Source organism: Cetorhinus maximus, chromosome 1 (genome assembly GCF_964194155.1).
Source record: "Cetorhinus maximus chromosome 1, sCetMax3.hap1.1, whole genome shotgun sequence".
Lineage (NCBI taxonomy): Eukaryota > Metazoa > Chordata > Chondrichthyes > Lamniformes > Cetorhinidae > Cetorhinus > Cetorhinus maximus.
Genome location: NC_135879.1, coordinates 47,591,462 through 47,619,356, shown reverse-complemented (window position 1 = coordinate 47,619,356; position 27,895 = coordinate 47,591,462).

Below are 27,895 nucleotides of genomic sequence, written 5' to 3'. Positions count from 1 at the left end.
AACCACCCATTTTGACGGGGTGGGGGGAGGTGTGGGGGCTCAAAATTCTGCTCCCCTCACTACCCCCCAGCCGACTTCTTTTTTCTCTATAAGTACATTGCAATAGCTGTATGTGGAACAATATTCCGCAGGTGCAGAGGAACATTTATACCCTTCACTGCATAGGAGGCATTATTTTATTCAAAGGCGTATACACATCCAAACATGCAAGGATTTTTTCTCACCACACTTAAATATTCCCAAATAAGCACAAACTCAGCCCACATTCAGCCTTCAGATTAGTTCATTGTGGATCCCTAGTAAACTGTTTCACTGATGCCTTAATAGGTAAAAGTAGCTTGACTTTGATCAATGACCATACCTTTTTCTTTTGAATTATTTATATTTATAGCAACATGACCCCATAACACCATTCTTTTTGGGCTAATCACTCCCTAATCAAGGGAATATTCTGAAATATTTTGGGGACCAGAAAACCCTGGAAACCAGGAAAGGGTTGCGGCATACAGTAAAAGTAATTGCTGCATAATTCATGGTAAAAGCTTGATCTGAGAGCCAACTTTGATAATGTTAACTGCCAACTGTAGGTTTATGTTTTGGAACAGATAATTTAAATGTATCTGTTGGAGTGCATGCCAAAGAAACACATGCAAAATCTTTATTCAGGCCAGAATTTGCTTTAGTGATAAATGCATTCAAATTAATATGAATAAAAATTCAATATTGCACTATAATGAACTTTTGTTGAGATTTGAGTGCTCAATGTGATTACAAAAGTGAGAATCTTTTAATTTTATTTAGATGGTTAGTGCATAATCATGCAGTAAATCTACAGCTGGGACAAATTGTTCCACTTCCATCTGTCACTTGTGGTGCTGAGGAATAAACATACAGACCACCAACAATCCCAAAACATTAGTATTTGTTTTATTTTTGGTACCAATTTGTATTCTATGCTTAAGGTTATTCAAAATATTGTATAATTCTGGAGTTGGTTTGTTTTGCATATAAATAATTTAAAGAACATGGGAAAGCTATGGTTTTGTAACATAATTGGAAATTGAATAGAACATTCATAGGAAACCTACTTCACAAGCCCTGATGACGAAAGATATTTGGATCCTTCATAACTAAATTCTAAACAGCTGCACAGTCGGATCTATCCAAAAAATGTGTAAAACTCTTCAGTTCTCAGCTAGGTCATGGGTGGTAGAAGTGACAGGTTCAGTGGTAGAGCAGCTGGGGCATTCAATATGAATTAAATTTTGTTTATTGATTAAATTATAAAAGCAAATTATGTTATATAATCAACACTATTGGATCAAACTCCGCTATTGCTTTGATTCTTCTTCATCATCATAAACTTAACCTGAACTCTTTGGTACTGTTGCAAGTTGTTCAATGCCTAACAAACTAACTACTCTTATTCTTCACAAATCAAAAAAAATATATATCATGAGAGTGATGCTTGAGCAGTTTATGACCATTGTTTAGACTCTGACATGGGATTCCAACTTCAAAATCAGTTATAATTGAATTAGTTATTTTTAAAAATGCAGTGTAGCATTTTATGGGGAGTGCGGTTTGGCTCTATTTTTCACATAGGGTGTTGCAGTAGATTCCAACAGCTGAAATTTTCCATGATAATGCATCATGATGTCCATACTGAAGAATTGCTGATACATAATCACTGTGGTTTCTCTATTATATTCATTTACATATATTTTGAAAATCTAGTAAAACTCTCACACACAGACATAAACACAGTCGAACTACGTAGAATGTACAGCACAGATCAGGTCATTCAACCCAAATACCAGCTGGTATTTATCCTCTCCATAAGCCTCTCCCACTCTTCTTTTAATGTTATCAGATCAATCTTCCATTCTTTTTCTGCCTCATGAGCTCATGAGCTGCATGTTAGATACATCTATGCCATTCGCCTCAACAACTCCTTGTAAACGAGTTTCATATTCGAACCGTTCTCCTAAATTCCATATTGGAATTATTAGCGACTTTCATATTTTTTGGCCTCTAGTTTTGGTCTCCTCCACAACTGTTAACTTCTCGCTATCTACTCTGAAACCCTTTATAATCTTAACAATCAGCTCAATCCACAGCCTTCTCTTTACGAGAAAAGAGATAAGGGCCCTAGTCTGTTCAGTGATTCTTGTAAATCAATTCTGGCATCACCCTTGTTAATCTTTTATGCACCTTTTCAAATGTCTCTCTACCCTTTGTATGCAATGGACAGTAGAACTCCATTGCAGAATACTCTAAGTGTAATGGAACCAAGCTTCTATGCAAGTTTAACCTAACTTCTCTGTTTTTCAATTCTATCCCTCTGGAAATGAACATCAGTGCTTTGTTTGATTTTCAGTGGCCTTATTCATATATGTTACTATTTTTTTAATGCTTTATGCAGACATACCCTAGATCCCTTTACTCCTCTACCCCAGTTAGACTCTTAGAAAGCTGAAGTGGATAGCCTTGAAACAGGTGTGGGAATCATGATGCAGAATTTACTGTCGACTGCAATAGAGGAAACAGGCCAACTCTGTGCTGCCTGCTCATTTGAACGATCTTTGTGGTCAAACAATGCTAACTGCATAACTCTAAGGCTGGGTGAATCGGCAGGGAGCCAATATTGTGACTGACTAGCCTCAGTTATAGCTAACCCGTACCTCTTAAAGGGGAGGTGCATTGTGGCAGAAACAGGTGCTGGGAGTCATGGCTGAAGAGAATCTGACTTGGAAAGGAGTGAGGAATGCCACAACAGGAGAGAAGGTGGGCTGCAGGGTTTTTGCATGCTGCATTTGAAGTGGCTGGAGGAAGTGGAAAGGAAGAGAAACATCACGTATCCACAGGGGAACAGGAGGCCCTCCAGACAAATGGCTTAAAAGCAGTGGGAGCAGATAGCCAAGAAGGTCAATGTCAGGAACAAGTGCAAGGACCTGGATGCAAAGCCGCAAGAAGGTCAGTGACCTCCCAAGTGGCCAAGCTCAGTGAATGATTCTTCAAATGCTGTATCCTACCAACTGCAACAGTAGCCTCATTCACTGCTCAATTCACCACACCCACATCACTCTCCAACAATCTCCATCAGTCAGGCCTCGTCCATATGTTCACCTCCCCCTCAGACATGTAAGACCATTGAAAGCCTCACATTCACATCTCACAGCTTACACACACAGGCAGTTATTCAAGAGACAGTTATTTCTCTCCTCCTCCTCAATCTTTCTTCCTCAGCTGCCTGCCATATAGCTCATGGCAAGGGCTATCTCCTCATGATGGCAAGGTTATGCAGTTTGCTGCAGACTGCCACATATCTTGACACAAACTCAGCCAAGCACTACAAGGCTCCTTCAGAATGGTCCAGGCAGTGGGAGCATTGTTTCAACGTGCCAGTAGTCTGCTCTAGCACATTTCTTGTGGCAGCATGGCTTTCATTGCATGCATGTTGCACATCTGTGTGTGAGTTGAGAACTGGAGTTATGAACTATGTCATTAGGAAATAATCCTTATCATTTAGTAGCCTCACTTTGGTTTGTCATGTTGACATAAGTGCAGGTGAGACACTGGATTGTCGCAGAATGAAGATGTCATGACTGCTGCCAGAATACTGGAATCATAGAATGGCTAGAACACAGAAGGAGGCTATTTGGACTGCCATGTTTGTGGCAGCTCTTTACAAGAGTTACTCATCTAGCTCAGTTCCCCTGCCCTTTCCCATTGCTCTGTAATTTTTTTTCTCTTCAGATATTTATCCCTTTAGATTCTGCCTTCATCACACTCTCCCATGCAGTGTGTTTCAGATCCTAACCGCATGCTATGTGAAAAATATTTTCCTCATATTGCCGTTGGGGTTCTTTTGCCACCCACCTTAAACCAGTGTCCTCTGGTTCTCCACCTTTCCCCGAATAGGAACAATTTCTCTCTATCTACTCTGTCTAGATGGCTAATGACGTTGAACACCTCTATCAAATTTCCCCTCAGCTTTCTCTACTCCAAGAAGAACAGCCCTCCCCCCCCTTCTCCAATCAATCTACATAATTGAAGTTTCTCATCCCTGGAACAATTCTTATAAATCTTTTCTGAACTCTTTCTAATGCCTTCACATCCTTCTCAAAGTGTGGTGCCCAGCATTGGACAGAATACTCCAGTGGAGGCTGAACCAGCATTTCATAAAGGTTCACCATGACTTCCTGCATAGTTGAGCTGCATGTCTTCTGCATGGCATTTGTATGAAAGCTGCCAGACTTTTCCAATGCATGCTCTCTCTTCGATGTTTAGCAGTCAAAGATACAGGGACTCACTTGGAGACCAAACAAGCTCCACAAGGACCCTGAACGATGGACTTGCCCAAGGTTCTGTTTTAGCTACAATCTTCAACATCTACATGAGCAACTTGCCTCCCATCACATTAGGAAGTTTCTCTACGCAGAGGATCTGGCCGCTGAAACCGAGGCAAACAACCTTGAGGATCTTAGCAACATCTTGTCTCAGGACTTAGAAGTGATGGAGCAATATTTCAAACATTGATGCCTCCGCCCAAACCCTACTTAGAGTACAGTTAAAGCTTTCCACTTAAGCATCTGACTGGCTAACAGTGAACTGCTGGACTCCTTTTTCAGCAAACTGGTTAAGAACGCACCTACCCCAAGTACCTTGGAGTCACCCTGGGCAGCAGCCTCATTGTACTGTCAACATATTAATCGAATCACAGAATCACAGAAAAGACCAAGACCAGAGGAAACAGTATTCACTTCAACCCACCTAACACCAAACAGTGTTGTCCAACTTGGGCTTAGCCTTGTAAAGCTGCAAGACATCATACGTAAGGAGACCATAACTTCCTTGCTCTTGTACTCTGCCTCCAATTATAAAGCCCAGGATCCCCTCTGCCTTATTAAACACTTTCTCAACCTGTCCTAGTACTTTAAAATTTCTTTTTTAAAAATTCATTCACGGGATGTGGGCTTCGCTGGCTGGGCCAGCATTTATTGCCCATCTCTAGCTGCCCTTGAGAAGGTGGTGGTGAGCTGCCTTCTTGAACCGCTGCAGTCCATGTGGTGTAGGTACACTCACAGTGCTGTTGTGAAGGGAGTTCTAGGATTTTGACTCAGTAACTGTGAAGGAACAGCGATATATTTCCAAGTCAGGATGATGAGTGACTTAGAGGGGAGCCTCCAAGTGGTGGTGTTCCCATCTATCTGCTGCCCTTGTCTTTCTAGGTGGTAGTAGTTGTGGGTTTGGAAGGTGCTGTCTAAAGAGCCGTGGTGAATTTCTGCAGTGCATCTTGTAGATGGTACACGTTGCTACTGTGTGTTGGTGGAGCAGGGAGTGAATTTTTGTGGATGTGGTGCCGATCAAGCGGACTGCTTTGTCCTGGATGGTGTCCAGCTTCTTGAGTGTTGTGGGAGCTGCACTCATCCAGGCAAATGGGGAGTATTCCATTACACCCCTGGCTTGCACTTTGTAGATGGTGGACAGGGTTTGGTGAATCAGCAGGTGAGTTACTCGTTGCGCAGCTCCTAGCTTCTGACCTGCTCTTGTAGCCACAGTATTTACATGGCTAGCCCAGTTCAGTTTCTGGTCAATGGTAACCCCCAGGATGTTGATAGTGGGTGATTCAGTGACGGTAATGCTGTTGAACATCAAGGGGCGATGGTTGGATTCTCTCTGGTTAGAGGTGGTCATTGCCTGACACTGGTGTGGCACGAATGTTACTTGCCACTTGTCAGCCCAAGCCTGAATATTGTCCAGGTCTTGCTGCATATGAACATGGACTGCTTCAGTACCTGAGGAGTCATGAATGTTGCTAAACCTTGTGCAATCATCACCGAACTTCTGACCTTATGATGGAAGAAAGGTCATTGATGAAGCAGCTGAAGCTGGTTGGGCCTAGGATTCTACCCTGAGGAACTCTGCAGTGATGTCCTGGAGCTGAGATGACTGACCTCCAACAACCACAACCATCTTCCTTTGTGCACATTTACCCCAAGGCCCCTCTGTTCCTGGACCTGTTTTATAATTTTCTTCTTTATTTTATATTGCATCTACTTGTTCTTCCTCTCAAAGTGCATCACCTCACACTTCTCTGCATTAAATTTTATTTGTCACATGTCCAGCTTTTCCACCCAGCCTATGTCCTCTTGAAGCCTTTCATTATCACCCTTACAGTTCACAATACTTACACATTTTGGGTAATCTGCAACTTTGAAATTCTGTCCTGCACACCCAAGTCTAGGTCAATAACATAATCAAATAAAGCAGTGATCCTAGTACTGACCCCCTAGGGGAACCCCACTGTGTATCATCCTCCAATCCAAAAAATAACTCTTATCTCCACTCTGTTTCCTGTCACCCAGGCAACTTCATCCGTGCTGCCACTGTCACTTTTATTTGAATTGCTTCAAATTTGCTGACAAGTCTATTATGTGGCATTTTATCAAATGCCTTTTGGAAGTTGATCACATGGACATCACACAACTGCAGTTGGTTTGTCTTACCTTTCCCCTCATGGGAATGTACCTCAACTGTACCCGAATGATCTCCCTTTAATGGCAGCCCAGTTACAGTTTTGTCTGCCAATCTTAATTCTAATTTATCTGGGCCAGATCTGTTCTCGCTCCACTGAAATCGGCCCTCCTCCAATTAAGTATTTATTTTATAGCTGTTTTGTCTTCTGGTTCCTATAAATCAAAAATAATTACACTTTACACTCAAACTCCAGTATTTTGAGTCTATTTCTTACTGCTTTACATTTGGTTGGTAGACTGATACAGTGGCCCAGATCTCCCGTTCTTCGGACGGTGCACCAGAAGATGCGCCAGGAGATCCCTGGAAGTCCCCATGCAAGGACTGCACGGGAATTGCCTGGGCATTTTCAACTTCCGTTGGACAATTGCCCTGTGCCTGGAACCCTCTGAAATTCCGATTTAAAGTCAGAGACTTCGGATGTTTCCGATGCGCTTAGCAGAATAGTTACCCAGGAAAAGTTAGAAGGATTAAAACCACTCCTAACTCCTGGGTAACTATAGTACTAAACCCTGTCGGCCTCTCCTTGACCACCCAGCCACCTCCCCCCCCGCCCCCCCAAAAACCCTTGACGCACAGTGACCCATCCTACCCCCTCACCCTTACACGTTTACATTCTCTCCTGTCTTCTCAAAGTGGCTGCGACATTTAAATTTACAGATTTATGGCAGTTGGTGCAGAAGTTCGGGGAAGAAATATGCAGCTACATACCAAGGTAAATAAAAAGGAGTGGAGTAACCTTTTGACGGCGATTGCCACTCCATGGAAGATTCAGCCCATTGTTTCTCGGCAATGAATGTGGTAACCCGGGTTATATATTCACATAACAATTAGCTCCTAGCTCTTTACGAATAATATAAAAATATAACAATCGCTCGCCTAAACCTTGTAATCGCTGACTCCTAAATGACCCCTACTGACACTTGATCCACTTGACCCACTTTATTCTTCAGAACCAGATGCAGCAATGCCCCCTTATTCACCAGGCTGTAAACATCTAGAAAATTCTTCTGAACACCCTTCAGAAACTTTTCTCTTTCTCTGCCTTTTACGCTATTACTACCCCAGCCAATGTTTGGATAATTAAAACCCCCCATTATAACTACTCTATAGTTTTTATGTCTCCCTGTAATTTCCTTGCAAATTTGTTCCTCTATATCTTTCCCACTAGTGGGTGGCCTATACCTGGTAGTTCAGTTGTACTTTTATCACCCTTTAGGTCTAGCCAAATAGATTATTTCCTTGACCTTTCAAGTACAACCTCTCTCTCCAGCAGTGTAATATTATTCTTAATCAATACTGCCAGCCCTCCTCCTTTCTTTCCTTCCCTTTCTTTCCTGAGTACCTTGTATAAAGCACCCAGAACTGTCCTTTTTTTAAGGCCAGGTCTCCATTACCACTTTAATTTCATACTCCTACATGGCTATCTGTGCCAGCAGTATAACAACCTTATTTACAACACTCTGTGTAAATACACTGTAAACCTAATTTTGCCGTTCTTGCTTTCCTTCATACCCTGACCCCACCTAATACCTTAGTCTAGTCATATCTGTCTCTCACATTGCTTTGTGCACCTTATTTTTCCTTTCTAATATTACCTCCTGGATCCCATCCCTCTACCAAGTTAGTTTAAACCTCCTCTTTCACACTAGCAAACTGCCCTGCAAGGATATTTGACCCAGCCCTTTTGAGGTGCAACCTATCAGGCCTATATAGGTCTCATCTCTCTCAGAACTAGCCCTAATGTCTAAGGAATCTAAATTTCTATATTCACTAGCACATGGCACAGGCAGTAATCCAAAGATTATTGCTTTTGAGGTCCTGCTTGCTAGTTTTTTTTCTAGCTCTCTATAACCCACCTGCAGGACCTCATCCCTCTTTCCACCTTTGTCATTGGTACCAATATGGACCACAATCACGGGCTGTTCATGTTCAGCCCTCAGCTGCTCTGTGACATCCTTGACCCTGACACTTGGGAAGCAACATCCCGTCCTGAATTCATACCTGTGACTGCAGAAACGCCTATCTGTTTCCCTAAGTATAGATTCCCCTAACACTATTGCTTTCCCAATCTTTCCCTTGGTCCTCTAGTAAAACTTAGCCAGCCATGCCTCTGGCTATGCTCCCCTGATGAGCAATTGCTTCCAACAACATTCAGAACTGAATGCTGGTTGGAGAATGAGGTACACTCAGGGGATGCCTGCACTACCTCCTTGAACATTTGAAGGTCACCCATTTCCCCTCTGCCTGCACAACCTTAAGCTGCAGGGTGACAACATCCAGAAATGTGCTATCTATGAAACTCTGCGTTGCAGATGCACTACAGCGAAACCAGCTGCTACTCAAGTTCTGAAACCCAGAGCTCAGAGACACTCCCTGTAGGACATGAAGAGTATCCTGGAGTTCACACATGAAACAGTATGTGCACTCCATGGGATTGAGAAGCCCTGCCATGCCGCCATTCATTAGACTATTAATTAAGTTGACAGAAATAAACTTAAGATTTAAATCAATAAATAGTCACCAGCTACTCATCAATCAGCTGTTTCCCTTGTGCTGATACTTATGCTATTTGATCATATTTACTCCAAGTTGAAATAGACCAAACTGATTTAGTTCACTGGAGACTAGAGATTATACTGTTTTCTCGTTATTTCTGTGGCTCTTCCAATTAATTTGTGATCGATAAGTGGGAAGAACCCTGTAGAAATTCAACTCTTCTTATCCTATCGATTGGGCATGGTGTCTTTGAAGTTCCATTAAGAGAGGAGAAAATGATGCTAGGAGTGCACTTATACAACAACTTTAATGCTTTGAGGACATTGGAAAGAACTCCAAGCCAATGAAGTATTTTTGAAGGATGGTTACTCTTTAAATGTCATCATGTGCAACTGTCATTTAACATACCTCATTGCCTGTGAGAATATGCTATAAATGAGCAGTCAATTTGTCGTTGGAGTTGTTGGTTGAAGGATAAATGCTGCTCTGGACACTGAAAGCAGTCTTCTGCGCTTCTTTGATTTATGCCAAAGGATCATTTACAACCACCTCAAAGAGATGATAGAGCAACATCTCATCCAAAAGATAGTGCAAGCTACAGTGCAGCACTGTCTCAGCATTGCATTGAAATATCAGTCTAGATTATGTTTTAAAATCCTTCGTATGGAGCTGACCTCAGTCAGCGAGTTGGCTATGATGGATTGGGAACCGTTACTTAAAGGAATGACGGTGGATAGGCAATGGCAAACATTCAAAGAGCGCATGGGTGAACTGCAACAATTGTTTATTCCTGCCTGATGCAAAAGTAAAACAGGAAAGGTGGCCAAACCATGGCTTACAAGGGAAATTAGAGATAGTATTAGATGCAAGGAAGAGGCATACAAATTAGTCAGAAAAGACAACAGACCTGATTAATGGGAGCAGTTTAGAATTCAGCAAAGGAGGACCAAGGGATTGATTAAGAAGGGGAAAATAGAGTACGAGAGTAAGCTTGCAGGGAACATAAAAACTGACTGTAAAAGTTTCTATAGATATGTGAAGAGAAAAAGATTGGTGAAGACAAATGTAGGCCCCGTACAGTCAGAAACAGGCGAATTTATAATGGGGAACAAAGAAATGGCTGACCAACTAAATACATACTTTGGTTCTGTCTTCACAAAGGAGGACACTAATAACATACCAGAAATAGTATGGTATTGGGGAACACACGGTTTAGTGAGAGGAAGGAACTGAAAGAAATCAGTATTAGTAGGGAAATGGTGTTGGGGAAATTGATAGGATTGAAGGCCGATAAATCCCCGGGGCCTGATAATCTACATCCCAGAGCACCTAAGGAAGTGGCCCTAGAAATAGTGGATGTATTGGTGGTCATCTTCCGAGATTCTATAGACTCTGGAACACTTCCTCCAGATTGGAGGGTAGCTAATGTAACCCCACTATTTAAAAAGGGAAGTAGAGAGAAAACAGGGAATTAAAGAGCAGTCAGCCTGATGTTGGTAGTGGGGTAAATTCTCGAATCCATTATAAAAGATTTAATAGCTGAGCACTTGGAAACCAGTGGCAGAATTGGACAGAGTCAGCATGGATTTATGAAAGGGAAAGCATGCTTGACAAATCTACTGGAATATTTCGAGGATGTAACTAGTAGAATTGATGAGGGGGAGCCAGTGGATGTGGTTTATTTGGACTTTCAGAAGGCTTTTGACAAAGTCCCACATAAGAGATTGACATGTAAAATTAAAGTGCATGGGATTGTGTATTGAGATGGATAGAAAACTGGTTGGCAGACAGGAGACAAAGAGTAGGAATAAACGGGTCTTTTTCCAAATGGCAGGCAGTGACTAGTGGGGTACCGCAGGGATCGGTGCTGGAACCCCAGTTATTCACAATATATATTAATGATTTAGATGAGGGAATTAAATGTAATATCTCCACATTTGCAGATGACACAAAGCTGGATGGGAGGGTGAGCTGTGAGGAGGATGCAGAGATGCTTCAGTGTGATTTGGATAAGCTGAGTGAGTGGGCAAATGCACGGCAGATGCAGTATAAGGTGGATAAATGTGAGGATATCCATTTTGGTAGCAAAAACAGGAAGGCAGATTATTATCTGAATGGCTATAAATTGAGAGAGGAGAATGTGCAACCAGACCTGGGTGCCCTTGTACACCAGTCGCTGAAGGTAAGTATGCAGGTGCAGCAGGCGATAAAGAAGGCAAATGGTATGTTGGCCTTCATAGCCAGAGGATTCGAGTACAGGAACGGGGATGTCTTGCTGCAATTGTACAAGGCCTTGGTGAGACCACATCTGGAATATTGTGTGCAGTTTTGGTCTCCTTATCTGAGGAAGGATGCTCTTGCTATAGAGGGAGTGCAGTTAAGGTTTATCCGACTGATTCCTGGGATGGCGGGACTGACATATGAGGAGAGATTGAGTCGATTAGGATTATATTCGTTGAGTTCAGAAGAATGAGGGGGGGATCTCATAGAAACTTATAAAATTATAACAGGACTAGACAGGGTAGATGCAGGAAGGATGTTCCTGATGGTGGGGGAATCCAGAACCAGGGATCACAGTCTGAGGATACAGGGTAGACTATTTAGGACTGAGATGAGGAGAAATGTCTTCACCTAGAGAGTGGTGAGCCTATGGAATTCGTTACCACAGAAAGTAGTTGATACCAAAACATTGTATGTTTTCAAGAAGGAGTTAGATATAGCTTTTGGGGCGAAAGGGATCAAAGGGTATGGATAGAAAGCGGGAGCAGGCTATTGAGTTGGATGATCAGCCATGATCATAATGAATTGCGGAGCAGGCTCGAAGGGCTGAATGGCCTACTCCTGCTCCTAGTTTCTATGCTTCTATGTTTTTAACTTAGCTCAGTGGGTTGCGCTGTCACCTCTAAGACTGATGTGTAAATCAACTTGATTCCTAGAAGTGTCCTATGTAGACTATGGAGTATTCACACAAAATACAGTTCTCTACAATCAAGAGTGCGAGTCCAGATGACTGTGTTGCCTGCTCGGTGCCAGGGTTCGGGATATCTGCTCAGGGTTGGAGAGGAGCTTCCATTGGGAGGGGGAGGATCCAGTGATGGCAGGACCAATGACATAGGTAAGACTAGGAAAGAGTTTCTGCATAGCGAGTATGAGGAGCTAGACACTAAATGAAGAAACAGGCCATAAACGTTAATAGTCTCTGGATTATTACCTCAGCCATGTGCAAATTGGCATAGGATAAATAAGATTAGGGAAATGAATGTGTGGCTCAAAGACTGGCGTGGGAGAAGTGAGTTCCAGTTTGTGGGGCACTGGCACTAGTACTGGGGAAAGTTGGGACGGTCTACACCTAAATCGTGCTGGAACCAGTGTTCTAGTGAATCACATAACTAGGGAAGTAGAGAGAATTTTAAACCAATTAGTGAGGGCAAGGGATCAAATTTGGAAGATGTGGTAAATCAAAGAGTAGAGACAAGGCAAGGGAGAAAGTTATTAATATGAGAAAGGATAAACAGAATGTGATAGGAATGGATAGAAAAAAATAGTTAGAAAAAAATCAAGGTAATCAGACAGAGTCAACATGGTTTTGTGAAAGGGAAATTATGTTTGACCAATTTGTTGGAGTTCTTTGAGAAAGTAACATGTGCTTTGGATAAAGGGGAACCAGTGGATGTGCTATTCTTGGATTTCCAGAAGACATTTGATAAGGTTTGTCATCAAAGGTTATTACAGAAAATAAAAGCTCATGGTGTAGGGGCTAACATGTTGGCATGGATAGAAGATTGGCTAGCTAACAGGAAATAGAGAGTAGGCATAAATGGGTCATTTTCTGGTTGACAAGTTGTAACGAGTGGTGTGCCATGGATTATCGGTGCTGGGGTCTCAACTTTTTACAGTTTATATAAATGACTCGGATGAAAGAATAAAAGGTATGGTTGCTAAACTTGCAGATGACACAAAAATAGGTGGGAAAGTAATTTGTGAAGAGGACATAGGAGGCTACAAACGGATATAGATAGTCGTTTAGTAGTATAGAACTTGAGTTTACATGACCCTGTTCTTTGCAGACAGAAGGAACATGTACATACATTTCCCCTGTTTCGGCTAAACAAAATAAGATACAGCCATTTGCTGACTTGGTCCTCAGGGCAATGCCTTGACCAATCAGGGTCAAGATGCCTGGTTTAAATTTCAAACAATGCTTGTTAGTTAACTATCAGTCACCATCAGTGGTGCATTCTCCATGGCAACGCCACTCGCCAACCAATTGGCATTCTCTTCACATGCAGTATAAATTGATGCTTTCCCCCTTATATTGGTATTCTTGCAAGTGCCCTGATGAGTGCAAGACGAAAAGCTTAGACATGTCTCTTTCAGGATGTAGATAGGTTAAGTGAGTGGACAAGGATCCGGCAAATAGTATAATGTGGAAAAATGTGAAATTGTCCATTTTGGCAGGAAGAATAAAAAAGAAACGTTATCTAAATGGTGAGAGATTGTAAAGCTTTGAGGTGCAGAGGGGTTGGGATGTCCTCATGCATGAATTGCAAAAGGTTAGCATGCAGGTACAGTAAGTAATTAGGAAAGCTAATAGAATGCTACTGTTTATTGCGAGGGGAGTTGAATACATAAGTAGGGAGGTTATGCCTCAGTTATTCAATGTATCGGTGAGACCACATCTGGGGTACTGTGTACAGTATTGGTCCCCTTATTTAAGGAAGAATGTAAATGTGTTGGAAGCAATTCAGAGAATGTTTATTGAACTAATACCTGGAATGGGCAGGTTGTCTTATGAGGAAAGGTTGGATAAGCTAGGCTTGTATCCGCTGGTGTTTAGAAGAGTAGGAGGCGACTTGATTGAAACATACAAGATCCTAAGGGGTCTTGACAGAGTGGATGTGGAAAGGATATTTTCTCATATGGGTGAATCCAGAACTAGGGGGTCACTGTTTAAAAATAAGGGGTCACTCATTTAAGACCGAGGTGAGAAATATTTTCTGAGGGTCATGAATCTTGGAGTCTTTTCCTCAAAAGGTGGTGGAAGCAAAGTCTTTGAATATTTTTAAGGCAGAGGTAGATAGATTCTTGATAAACAAGGGGCTGTAAGGTTATTGGGGGCAGGCAGGAATGTGGAGCTGAGGTTACAATCAGATCAGCCGCAATCTCATTGAATGGCAGGCCAGGCTCGAGGGGTTGAGTGGCCTACTCCCCCTAACTCCTATGCCCGTACTTTCATACATATACATCGAATTCGACCCTCCAGCCGAAAAAAAAACGTGGCCAAATCTTCCGGTCTCCGGATCATTGGATACCAAATGTATGACTGAAGATGCACGTTGGGACCCTGTGTGACCTGTGTGCGAATTGCCTGGGAAGTTTCAGCTTCTGGTGGGCAATTCCCCTCTCCCTGGGATCCTCCATGGATATAGCTACCCAGGAATTGTTAGACAGATTAAATCCTAGTCTAACTCCTGGGTAATTAGAGGTTTGCTCCGCATTTTTGAAGAGGCCCGGTTCGGAAGTCTGGGCCAGAAATGCGGAGCTCCAGTGCTGTGTATATTTAAAAAAAAGTAGGAGTGGAGTAGCAATCCGACAGTGGTTGCTGGTCCTCAAGATTCGACTTAATGTGTATTAAATAGTTGTTGCCTTAAAAAGAAACACACAAATACATAAGTACTGCTTTGTGGATCCTAAGAATTAATTAAGTTATACTCTATTTATCACAGTCTGGTGATGAAGGTAGGATTTTGGATTCTCCAGCTGAACAAATTTTGTTGGAGAAGTTTCTAGCAAACCAGTGGAGGAATTGTAATAATAAAAACAGAAAATGCTGGAAAAACTTAGCCGGTCTGGCAGCATCTGTGGAAAGAGAAACAGAGTTAACATTTCAAGTCTGTATGACTCTTCTTCAGAACTAAAGAGAAGTAGAGGAATTGAAGTTTTTTTTTCGCTAAGAAATAATTTTCAAAACCCAGCCTTAGTGAAAAGGCTGTTTGTACACGTGGGTGGACTGTCCTACGAAGATGGCTGCATCAGTCGGGATTAGTGGGCAATTGGGAGAGTATAGCTGTGACTGAGAGCCTTTTGGTTCACTTGTGGAGTGGCTCATGATGTTTATCGCTGCTAATATTATCCTCTATGTTCCAGATAATCCGGCTGTTAATGAAACAGTGGGGGAATGGAAAAGAGCGATATTTCTGACTAAAGCAGGCCCAGGAGTATAGAAAATACTCAAGAATTTGTTCTGACTTGCTAAGCCAATAGACATGCCACTGTCAGACATTATTGTGTAAGCTTGAGTAGCATGACAGTCCCAAGCCATTGGAGATTGCAGAAAACTATCAGTTTGGAACCAGGAATCAGTTGTCCAGTGAGGACATTGGAGACTTTATTGTGGTTTTGAAAAAGCTGTCCGTCTATTGTAATTTTTGAGAATTTCAAGAGAGATCATTGCAGGACAGATTTGTGTGTAATTTAAAGAGTGATTGCATTTGCAGTAAGTTGCTAATATTGCCAAAGTTAATTTTCGGCATAGCTTGCCAACCAGAATTATCCATGGATATGGTAGTGTTGACTCTGTCTTTGAGTACAACTGACGTACGCACAAACAAGTCTTACTACCGATAGTTTGTTTGTCGACTTTATTATATCACACAGATTTACTTAAAAACACTTTGCCAAAATAGCTCTAAAAGCTTACACAGTTTGGAATGTAGTGGTACTACCCTTTCAATGAGAGGTGATCAGCCTCTGGCTTGGCAGTAGATCTTGTCGCTGAGCCCCTGACTCAGGGTCCACTTTGTGAGGGTTGTTTCTGCAGGTCTTCGCTGTCAATGTCTCTGAAGTTCCTTCTTTTATACAGTTGCATCCAGCATTGAGAACGTTCTTAATCACATACTCATGTAAATCGTGGTCATCCGTTTACTTAGCGATAAGCGTAAAACAGGTTACATCTGTTACATTGTTCCTAGTGATTAAGTTAGTTTCTTATTTGTGTTGATTCATCCAGTGTGGTTGGGGGTGGGGGGGTGGTGGTACCTTCTGTTGCCTGCAATCAACCGCTCCTTCCTCTTTTGCTGATAGTGCGCAGGAATGGAATGCGCACTGCTTCTATGTTGACATCCTTTACCATCAAGCTCCATGAATGTTGCAGCTTGCTTAGCCTCTCTGGCTACAGTCTCCCCCTTTGATCCATTGGGAGGGTACTGCAAATGAATCACTTATATACGCCTTCTCTGAATAGGCAGTATCATTACCCTCCAAACCGCGCATGGTACATGGATGGTTTACAACAGTTACACGGTTCATGGCTATTTAGCGATAGACCAGACATTTTCGTTAATCAATCGCTCCCTTTTCCACACATATAATTCCATATCTAACTTCCTTTCAATTTCAATTTTCCACCGTTTGAGCATTAGTACAACATACGTTAAGTATATCAAAGTACAAAATATCAAGATTACAGCAACGTGAGCAACAAGTTTTATCCATGGATGAATCTACATTTGTCCCCCCAATCCCAAATATCATCCCACCAATTACTCTCCTTAACACTGCTAATATCCTTAGCTGTTCCTGCCGTATTTTGTTCAGCTTCTAGGTAGTTCGCAAAGGTTTTAGTTACCTCCTCCTTTATTCTCGTCAAATGTTCGGGCAGTAACTTGATTTCTGTCAATTAGTTTTCCTTATAATTTTTAAGTTTCCCTTTTATTTTTTTTGTTACATTCACATCAACTTGTCTTTTACAAATGTCTACTAACTCTATCCTCCCTATCCTAGTTGGGACTTCCGGTTGCAAACAGAAGGTGGCCCCATTAATTGGGCAACTTAGGTGCCCATAATGAAATATTGTTTCTTTGGTGGTCACACAGTACACTCCTCTGATTTTCATTTAACCTTTCAAATACCCCTTTCACTTGCCTAGTCAACATTCTCAATTTAGTATCCAAATTTACTAAGTCAAGGGTGTTTACAGTTGACATCCCGGCAGCATAGGCTGACAGGCTAGTCTCTATTAGGCCTCGTCTCTTTCTGCTATGCCCCCTTGTCCCGTCAAATTCTTGTTCTATTTCTTGGCCCAATGGTATTTTAGTCAATGACAGAAACAGTTTCCTTTCAGTATCCGGACACCAGTCGGGCAGTTGGATAGCACTAATATTCAACACCACTGGTATCAATTCATGATGTACATTATCATACAACCTCTGTTCTGTTGCTCTTAACACAATACCACTGTCAGGTCCTGGAACGAGATCCGGGCATGACAATGAGTTTACGGGGGTTGTGGTCAAGACCGTGTCATGGTTGGTAGTTGTCATGGGAGGCTAATAGCATACGTTTTGCTCCCATTTCTGTCTGTCTATGTATCCTATCAGAGGGGCTATCATAGGTGGCAGAGTGTCCGGAGTGGTTAACTTATAACACAAAACATTAACACATTTTGTGTTTTCCCAGCACTGAACTGTGGCTGGACTGCTTTTTGTACTCTGAGTAAAATTATGACACAGTGTGTTATTCCACGTGATTAAGCAGGGAGGGTTTCCTAGGCCACTCTGAGTGTCAATGTAGGTAATGTTTGGGCTCAACTGTAAAGTAATGGGCTCAACAGGGCATATAGTATATACAGGGGTACTTTTGTCATTCACCATTAATTTCGATCCATGGTCGGTTCCCAATCCCTTCTAGTATAAGTTCACGGATTGTTCTCGGTTGCCACTAACTCCAACCGTTTCCAAAATTGCTAGAAGACATACCACTTCTTTCTGGATCATGATGCTTGTTGACATTGAATATTCAATCTGGAAAATAATCAAGGTAACATCTGCTCTTATTTACAGTTCATACTACAGCCAGTTAAACTGGCTGAGGTCAATGGCATCATACAGGCAACTTAAACGCCGATTTCTCTGTAAACGAGTCCAAGTCGGGGACATCAGTATCTGCCTAAGCTTTCTTTGCTTTTGGCCCTGATTCCGGGGTGGTTGTTGTTGGGCCCTTTGAGCATTCCTTGTCGCCCGCCCCGCTTGCAGCACTTATGGCGGTGGTTGAGGGATAGGGACCGGAGATGATGCTTTGTATGCGTCCGTCAGTACGTGATGCTGGTGGTTACTTTGCTTGCCAAACAATTTTAATTGGTTTATGTGATACCACCCTGTTTTGCCAGAATCCAGCAAAACCTTGTATGCTGATGAGCTTGCTTTGTCCACTATGGAACGAGGATCGAGGTATTTAGGGGATAAGAATGTGCCTGGCTGGTAGACCTAGAACATAACTCTGTCCAATATGATATTCGACAGGCTTCACTTTACGATTTTGGCTAACAGTACAGTCCTTGATTCGTCCGTAAGCAACAGCTGGATGGGTGTATCCTCTGTGAGGACCGTTAAGGGACTCAGGCCAATTATGTACGCGAAATATTGTACCGCCCAGTAGACCGCTAGAAAGTATCCCTCACAGACAGAAAACCCTTGTTATACAGGGGTTAGGAGCCGGGATGCATATGCAACTGGTCCGAGTCTCCCATGGCGCTCCTGCAAGAGGACCGCCGAGATGGTAGAGTTCTGTTGCAGCAACCTCCAGTGCAAAGGGGAGTGCTGGGTCTGATACCTGCAAGGTTGGAGCCTTGGCCAGGGCTTGTTTTAGTCCTAGAATGGCCCTAGTGTGTTGTTCTGTCCACAGCCATGGGGCATCTTTCTTTAGAAGGTCTGACAATGGGGCGGCTTTGGTGGCAAAACCATCGATATGGTTCCGGCAAAATCCTACTAATCCTAAAAAGGATCTGAGGGATTTCACATCTTTGGGGAGGGGTAGTTGTAATATTGTCTTGATACATTTAGTCTCAATCTCTCGCTTCCTGTAGGTTATCGTCGTTCCCAAATACGTAACTTGGGATCTCATAATCCGGGCCTTTTTTTGGTTAACTTTGAGCCCCAAAGAGGTGAGGAGGGCTAACAATTTACTCAGGAGCTGGAGATGTTCTCCCTAAGTGGCTGTCGGGAGGTGGAGATCATCAATGTATTGAATTAAACATTCGGATCGAGAAAAGCTAGTGAGCCCCTGCGTTAATTTCTGATGGAAGATTGAGACGGAGTTATGAAACCCTTGAGGTACACAAGTCCAAGTGTATTGTTGACCTTGAAATGTAAAAGCGAGTTTGTAGTAACAGTCCCTTTGCAAAGGAATGGACCAAAAACCATTACTAATATCCAGAACGGTAAAATATCGGGCTTGTGAAGCTTGTTTAATCATAGACTCAGGGCTGGTCGCCACCGTAGGCGCGGTCAGTGGGGTGGCCTTATTTAACACAAAAACAGAATTACCTGGAAAAACTCAGCAGGTCTGGCAGCATCGGTGGAGAAGAAATCAGTTAACGTTTCGAGCCCCAGCTATGCCTGTCTCTTTATGGGGTATGTGGAACATTCCTTGTTCCAGTCCTACTCCGGCCCCCTCCCACAACTCTTTCTCCGGTACATCGATGATTACTTCGGTGCTGCTTCATGCTCTCGTCGGGACCTGGAAAAATTTATTAATTTTGCTTCCAATCTCCACCCCTCCATCATTTTCACATGGTCCATCTCTGACACTTCTCTTCCCTTCCTTGACCTCTCTGTCTCAATTTCTGATGATAGACTGTCCACCAATATCCATTACAAGCCTACCGACTCCCACAGCTACCTCGACTACAGCTCCTCACACCCCGCTTCCTGTAAAGACTCCATCCCATTCTCTCAGTTCCTTCGCCTCCGTCGCATCTGTTCTGATGACGCTACCTTCAAAAACAGCTCCTCTGACATGTCCTCCTTCTTCCTTAACCGAGGTTTTCCATCCACGGTCGTTGACAGGGCCCTCAACCATGTCCGGCCCATATCCCGCGCATCCTCCCTCACGCCTTCTCCTCCTTCCCAGAAACATGATAGGGTCCCCCTTGTCCTCACTTATCACCCCACCAGCCTCCGCATTCAAAGGATCATCCTCCGCCATTTCCGCCAACTCCAGCATGATGCCACCACCAAACACATCTTCCCTTCACCCCCCCTGACGGCATTCCGTAGGGATCGTTCCCTCCGGGACACCCTGGTCCACTCCTCCATCACCCCCTACTCCTCAACCCCCACCTATGGCGCCTCCCCATACCCACGCAGAAGATGCAACACCTGCCCCTTCACTTCCTCTCTCCTCACCGTCCAAGGGCCCAAACACTCCTTTCAAGTGAAGCAGCATTTCACTTGCATTTCCCCTAACTTAGTCTACTGCATTCGTTGCTCCCAATGCGGTCTCCTCTACATTGGAGAGACCAAACGCAAACTGGGCGACCGCTTTGCAGATCACCTGCGGTCTGTCCACAAGAAAGACCCAAACCTCCCTGTCGCTTGCCATTTTAACACTCCACCCTGTTCTCTTGCCCACATGTCTGTCCTTGGCTTGCTGCATTGTTCCAGTGAAGCCCAACGCAAACTGGAGGAACAGCACCTCATCTTCCGACTAGGCACTTTGCAGCCTTCCGGGCTGAATATTGAATTCAACAACTTTAGATCTTAAACTCCTCCTCCCCCCATCCCCACCCCGTTTCTCCCCCCCCCCTCTTTTTTTCAATAATTTATATAGATTCTTCTTTCCCCACCTATTTCCATTATTTTTAAATCTAAAACTAAAACCTTGTTAGTCTTTTCCACCCCACCCCCACTAGAGCTGTACTTTGAGTGTCCTGTCTTCCATTCTTAATTAGCACTTTTCTTAGACAAATATCACCACCTTCAACACCTCTTTGATCCTTTTGTTTGTGAAATCTTTTGATTATCTGCTCCTATCACTGCTTGCTTATCTCCACAATCACCACACCCTCAACTTCTCTCTCCCCCCCCCGCCCCCCCCCCACCTTAAACCAGCTTATATTTCACCTTTCTCCTAACTATGCTTCAGTTCTGCCGAAGGGCCGTGAAGGCTCGAAACGTTAACTGATTTCTTCTCCACCGATGCTGCCAGACCTGCTGAGTTTTTCCAGGTAATTCTGTTTTTGTTTTGGATTTCCAGCATCCGCAGTAGCTTTTAGCTTTTTGTTTTTAGCCTTATTTAACTCCTGGTAGTTGATCATTAGTCGCCAAGAGCTGTCTGGCTTGCTAACTGGCCAAATTGGTGTATTGTTTGTTGATGCCACGGGTCGCAGTGCTCCATGTTGTAACAGACTTGTTATTATTTTCGAAATTTCATTCTCTGCTTGCTTGGGGAACCCGTATTGTTTCTGCGGTTTTGGATTGGGGCCGTCTATGACCACCTCACCTATCATTTGATTGCAGTCGTGTTTATGGGTTGCAAAGACAGATATATGCTTGCCAATAAGTTCTTGTACCTTTGGGATCATCAGACATGTCTGTAGGTTTAACCCAAAGTTCCCCGACTGTGCTCATTCTCTTGGGGTACGCCCCGCTACTTCGCCCATTTGCCAAATGCAGCAATTTACTGGATCAAATGACAAATTACACTTTCTCATTAGGTCAGAGCCGAGAATGTGCTCTGCTTCGGGGTGTAAATTCACTAATACTGTTGAGTGATAACAAGACAAATCCCCCAACCTGAATTCTATAGGGCTTGTCTCGAATCCCTTCTGAGTGTGTCTGGTGAAACCACTCAAGATGATTGTTCTTTTAGTGCGCCACGAGAATTCTATTCCTTTGGATATGTTAAGGATGTTGCGGGAGCCTCCAGCATCCCACAAAAATTCGGCGGGGCGGTCTCCTACCTCACCTTCCACTAGAGGTCATCCTACACCATCCCACTTGGCGCTGCATACCCATACTGGAGAGGCCTAACGCCATCATGCAGTCGGACCTTGGTCCGGGCGCTGAGGGTATAGATGGTTTCCTTGGTGGGACCATCTTCAGGCTGTGCATTGGACTCCTCCCTTGGGGTCCTTCTAAGGGCAAGACCTGGTTCTGGTTAGGCCCTGTCCCCTCCAGTCTCTGACGTGGTGCCCTGCATTCCCTTGCATAATGTCCAACCTGACCAGAATTATAACACTGTCCCTGACTGGTTCGATTTCACTGTCCTCCTCCTCCTCTCCCTTGATTCTGATCCTGACCGTGGCCCCTCCCCACGGTAGTCACATATGGAGGTGGGGGTCCCCGAGGAGAGTTTCCTCTTCTCCTGCCCTTACCCCATCCTTCATTTCTCCATATTGGACCTTGACTTTGATTGTTAACCGGGTTCATTCGCCCTTCTTTGTTCATTTTTGATTTCCCGATCTCCTGGACCTCCTTTTCCCTGGCCTGTACCATATGTCTCAATACCCAGGCTTCCGTGTGCGTGGCACCTGTAGGGTCAAATGCCTGGCACGCCTTTTTACTTCCCTCAGTGGAATGGGAAACTAGGGTTCTGGTCCATCTAGTGGTGTGGGGTGCCTGCAAACCCTGCCTATTCAATCCTGGTCCGTATACTCCATTGAAGTTTGTCCATAGATGGCTGGCGAAAGCCGATGGATGCGCCCCTTTCTTTTGCCTACATTTATTTAGACACTCAACTGGGTCCCCTTTGTCACTACCTACCGCCGCCAAATTGGCATTCTTCATTTGTGGGGGAGTCCCTCCCCCAGTGCTCTGAGGGTCTGGTAGCGCAGAGTGCACTGCAGGGCTCAGACACATTGAGGAATTTTTGCCCTTCTGCGTCGCCTAGGCCGTGCAGGGTCCTCTGCTGATGTACGCAGTCAAAGAAATCATGAGGGTCATCTGTACACGGGAACGGATTAATTTTCTGGCTATTTCCGACAACTGAGCCACAGTGACGATAGGTAGAAAAAGGGATGTGGTCTTGCATCAAGAATTCAGGGAGTTAGGCAGTAGACTAAAAAGCAAGACCTCTCGGGTTGTAATCTCTGGATTACTCCCAGTGCCACGTGCTAGCGAGCTCAGAAATAGGAGAATAGCGTAGATGAATACGTGGTTTAAGAGTTGGTGCAGGAGGGAGGGTTTTAGATTCCTGGATCACTGGGACCATTTCTGGGGAAGGTGGGACCTGTACAAGCGGGCTGGTCTACATCTGAACCAGAGCGGGACTAACATCCTTGCGGGCAGGTTTGCTGGTGCTGTTGGGAGGAGTTTAAACTAATTCAGCAGGGGGAGGGGACACAGAATGTTAGCAGAATAAGGACACAACATAACACAGTAAAGCAATCAAGTCAGAGGGAGTACAGCTGCATTAAGTTTCAAAGGAGTAAGGCAAGGCTGGATGGCCTCTAATGCCAGGTAAAACGGATGAGTTAAAGGTGAGGATAGACACGTGGAATTGTGATATAGTAGCGATCACTGAGATGTGGTTGAGGGAGGGGCAGGATTGGCAGCTCAACATTCTGGGATATAGAAACTACAGGTGAGACGGGGAGGAGGTAAAAGAGGAGGAGGCATTGCGTTATTAGTTAAGGAGTCAGTTATTGCAGGAAGGAGAGATGATATCTTGGAGGGGGCATCGAATGAAGCTTTGTGGGTAGAGCTTAGGAATAAAAAAAGGGCAGCCACATTGTTAGGTGTTTATTATAGACCCCCAGATAGTCAGTGGGAAATTGAGGAGCAAATACGTGCACAATTTGCGGAGGTGTGTAAAAACAATAACAATAGGGTAATTATATAAGGTGATTTCAACTTTCCCAACATTAATTGGATAGACATAGTGTTAAGGGCCTGGATGGAGTGGATTTCTTGAAATGTGTACAGGAGAACTTTTTAGGTCAATATGTAGTGTGTCAAACAAGGGACGGCGCAGTGCTGGACCTATTTCTGGGGAATGAAGCCGGACAGGTGGCTGAGGTGGTGGTGGGGGAGCATTTTAGTGATAGTGACCACAACATGGTATATTTTAAGCTTGTTATGGGCAAAGAAATAGACAAGTTGCAAAAAAATGTTTTGGTTTGGGGGAGAGTGGATTTTAGTAAAATAAGGCAGGATCTAAAGCGGGCTTAAAAGTGGACAAATCTCCAGGTCCAGATTATTTGTGTCCCAGATTGCTGAGGGAGGCAAGGGAGGAGATCGCAGGGGCTCTGACCAAAATGTTTAATTCCTCTCTGGCCACGGGGGAGGTACCAGAGGACTGGAGAACAGCTAATGTGGTTCCACTATTTAAGAAGGATTGTAGAGATAAGCCAGGGAACTACAGGCCAGTGAGTCTCACGTCAGTGGTAGGGAAACTATTGGAGAAAATTCTGAAGGAGAGAATCTATCTCCGCTTGGAGAGGCAAAGTTTGATCAGCGATAGACAGCATAGCTCTGTCAGAGGGAGGTCATGCCTAACAAATTTGATTGAATTGTTTGAGGGGGTGACCAGGTGTGTAGATGAGGGTAGTGCAGTTGATGTAATTTATATGGATTTCCCACATGGGAGACTTATAAAGAAGGCAAATGTACGTCGGATACAGGGTAATTTGATAAAGTGGATTCAAAATTGTTTTAGTTGTAGGAGACAGAGGGTGATGACAGAAGGATGCTTTAGTGACTGGAAGCCAGTGTCCATTGGCGTACCACAGGGATCTGTGCTTGGTCCCCTATTATTTGTCATTTATATAAATGACACAGATGACTATGTGGGTGCTAGGATTAGTAAGTTTGCGGATGACACAAAGATTGGCCGGGTGGTTAACAGTGAGGTTGAGTGTCTTGGGCTATAGGAAGATATAGATAGGATGGTTAAATGGGCAGATAAGTAGCAGATGGAATTTAACCCTGACAAGTGTGAGGTGATACACTTTGGAAGGAGTAATTTGACAAGGAAGTATTCAATGAACGGCATGGCACCAGGAAGTTCTGAGGACCAAAGGGACCTTGGTGTGTGTGTCCATAGTCTCTGAAGGTGGAGGGGCATGTCAATGGGGTGGTGAAAAAGGCATTTGGGACACTTGCCTTTATCAATCAAGGCATAGATTACAAAAGTAGGGAGGTCATGTTGGAGTTGTATAGAACCTTGGTGAGGCCACAGCTGGGGTACTATGTGCAGTTCTGGTTGCCACATTATAGGAAGGATGTGATTGCACTGGAGGGGCTGCAGAGGAGATTCACTAGGATGTTGCCTGGGATGAAACATTTAAGTTATGTGGAGAGGTTTGATAGACTTGGGTTGTTTTTGTTGGAGCAGAGAAGACTAAGGGGCGACCTGATCGAGGTGTACAAGATTACGAGGGGCATAGACAGGGTGGATAGGAAGCAGCTGTTCCCCCTAGTTGAAGGGTCAGTCACAAGGGGGCATAAGTTCAAGGTGAGGGGCAGGAGGTTTTGGGTGGATGTGAGGAAAAGCCTTTCTAACCAGAGGGTGGTGATGGTCTGGAATGCACTGCCTGGGAGGGTGGTGGAGGCGGGTTGCCTCACATCCTTTAAAAAGTACCTGGATGAGCACTTGTCACGTCATAACATTCAAGGCAATGAACCAAGTGCTGGTAAATGGGATTAGGTAGGTAGGTCAGGTGTTTCTTTCACGTCGGTGCAGACTCGATGGGCTGAAGGGCCTCTTCTGCACTGTGTGATCTGAGTGAAGGGAATACTCTAGGTTATTGGCCCCTGTCTGGTAGCTGCGGCCGGATCTCTTTGTTCTGCAGTGACTGGGTTCATGGGGATTGGCTCTGGTTGGCCGAGAGTATCTGACCCTCCGTCCAGGGAAGTGGAGGTTCCCAATCCCATGAGCCTTCTTCCTCTTTTTCTCCATATTTGTGAGCTGCTTCCTCTAAACTACCCCAATCAATGTCGTCATTGTTTCCATCCGGCTCTATAGTTCCGAACGTGCCCATTATACCTTTCCGAACTGAGTTGTGATTTTAATTTGTCGATTCCCGCTGACACTTGGTGTGGTCGGCAGCTTGGTGTCTATCCTCTCTGCCTGACTTATGTACAACCTTTACAGCCGCCTGTAAATTAGCGCATTTTTCGGTCATTTCTGCAATCGCCCTATGGGCGGTGTCACATTCTCTGGCGACCTGTTCCTTCTCCTGGTATGCCTTTTCACACTGCGCTTGGAACTGATTCATATGTAACATATGGATCTGATTTTTCTGTTTCTCATCCAACTCTTCTTTCTGTAGCTCAACTATTGCTTGCTTTGCAGCTTCTAGTTTTTGTTTTAGCCTTGTGTTTTCTATTTCTCTTTCACATAATTCTCTCATGCAACTGGCTATCGCTGTAGTCTTACTGAGCTTAGAGGCGCAAAATGTTTTGTCTGTCCTTTTCTGGCCTCTTCCCAGTGCTTCTGTCCAGCGGGTCCCGGACCCTCCAATGCCTTATCGGCATATTCGACCCATTTGGGCCATTTGTGGTTTAGGTACTCCTGGAGCACCTTCTCCCATTCATGGCATTTTACTGGTCATTTTCCCTCCGTTTGTCCACCATGTCGGTGGTTCGAGCATGGTAGTGACTTTAAGGCAATCACTTAACTGGACCAACCCAGGGACGCCAAAATGTTGACTCTGTCTTTGAGTACAACTGATGTACGGACAAACAAGTCTTACTACTGGTAGTTCATTTTAAGTCAACTTTATTATATCACACAGATTTACTTAAAAGCGCTTTACCAAAATAACTTTAAAAGCTTACACAGTTTGGAATGTAGTGGTACTACCCTTTCAAGGGGAGGTGATCAGCCTCTGGCTTGGCGGTAGATCTTGTCGCTGAGTCCCTGACTCAGGGCCCACTTTGTGAGGGTTGTTCCTTCAGGTCTTCGCTTCGATGTCTCCAAAGTTCCTTCTTTTATACAGTTGCATCCAGCATTGAGGACGTTCTTAATCACGTACTTGTGTGAGTTGTGGTCATCCGTTTACTTAGCGATAAGTGTAAAACAGGTTATATCGGTTACATTGTTCCTAGTGATTAAGTTGGTTTCTCATTTGTGTTTATTCTTCCGGGGTGGTGGTACCTTCTGTTCCCTGCAATCAACCACCCCTTCCCCTTTTGCTGATCGTGCACATTCCATTCCTGCGCACTGCTTCTATGTTGACATCCTTTACCATCACGCTCCATGAATGTTGCAGCTTGCTTAGTCTTTCCGGCTACAGTAGAATGTAACTAAGAGAAGTCAGAGTCAACAACTGCTAGTCGTCTGCTGAAGTAAATAAACTGCAGCTGAGTAGGACCCCAGCAACAACAGTTAGTAGTAGCAGAGGTACTACTAGGCCAATATCAGGCACTGAATTGTCCATTTCTGAAGATAGAACACTACAGCCTCAGAAGTGAAATACTCTAAATGGAGAAAACACTGGCTGGAGGAAATGGTGTACAGGTATTGAATAGCACCAGGTCAATGAGGGGTCATTTGAGACCCATATGATCTGAAGCACAAGGATGCCCAGTGGAAATTCACAGGGCATTGTTGTCCAAGTAACACTGGATGGAGCTCTGGTAAATATGGAGGCCAATACGGGTGCTCAATCAGTGCAATTCCTGAATTGCTATACTATCAAAAGTTGGGTCAGCATCACCTGGGGAAATCATGCATAGTATTACAAAGTTATGGAGGAGAGAAATCCCCACATTGGAAGTGTGTCAGTTCCAGTCACATACAAAAAGCAAAGTGCAAAATTGCCCATCATGGTGATGAAGGGTGAAAAACCAACCTTAATAAGAAACTGGTTAACAGCACTTAAGTTTAGTTGAGATGAGCTTTTTGTGTAGAAGAGAAATTCACAACGCAAGATGACGTGACTGCAAAGTACCCTAATATGTTTAATGAAACTGGCAAACTGATTCAACGATATAAGGCCATTATATGGGTCCAGAGGAACGCATGACCGGGTTATCGTAGGCCTCTTCCAGTGTCTTATGCTCTAAAGGAGAAAGAAGAGCAAGAACATGAGATTTGAGACTGAGAACACTATCTCTGAAGTAGAACAGAGTAA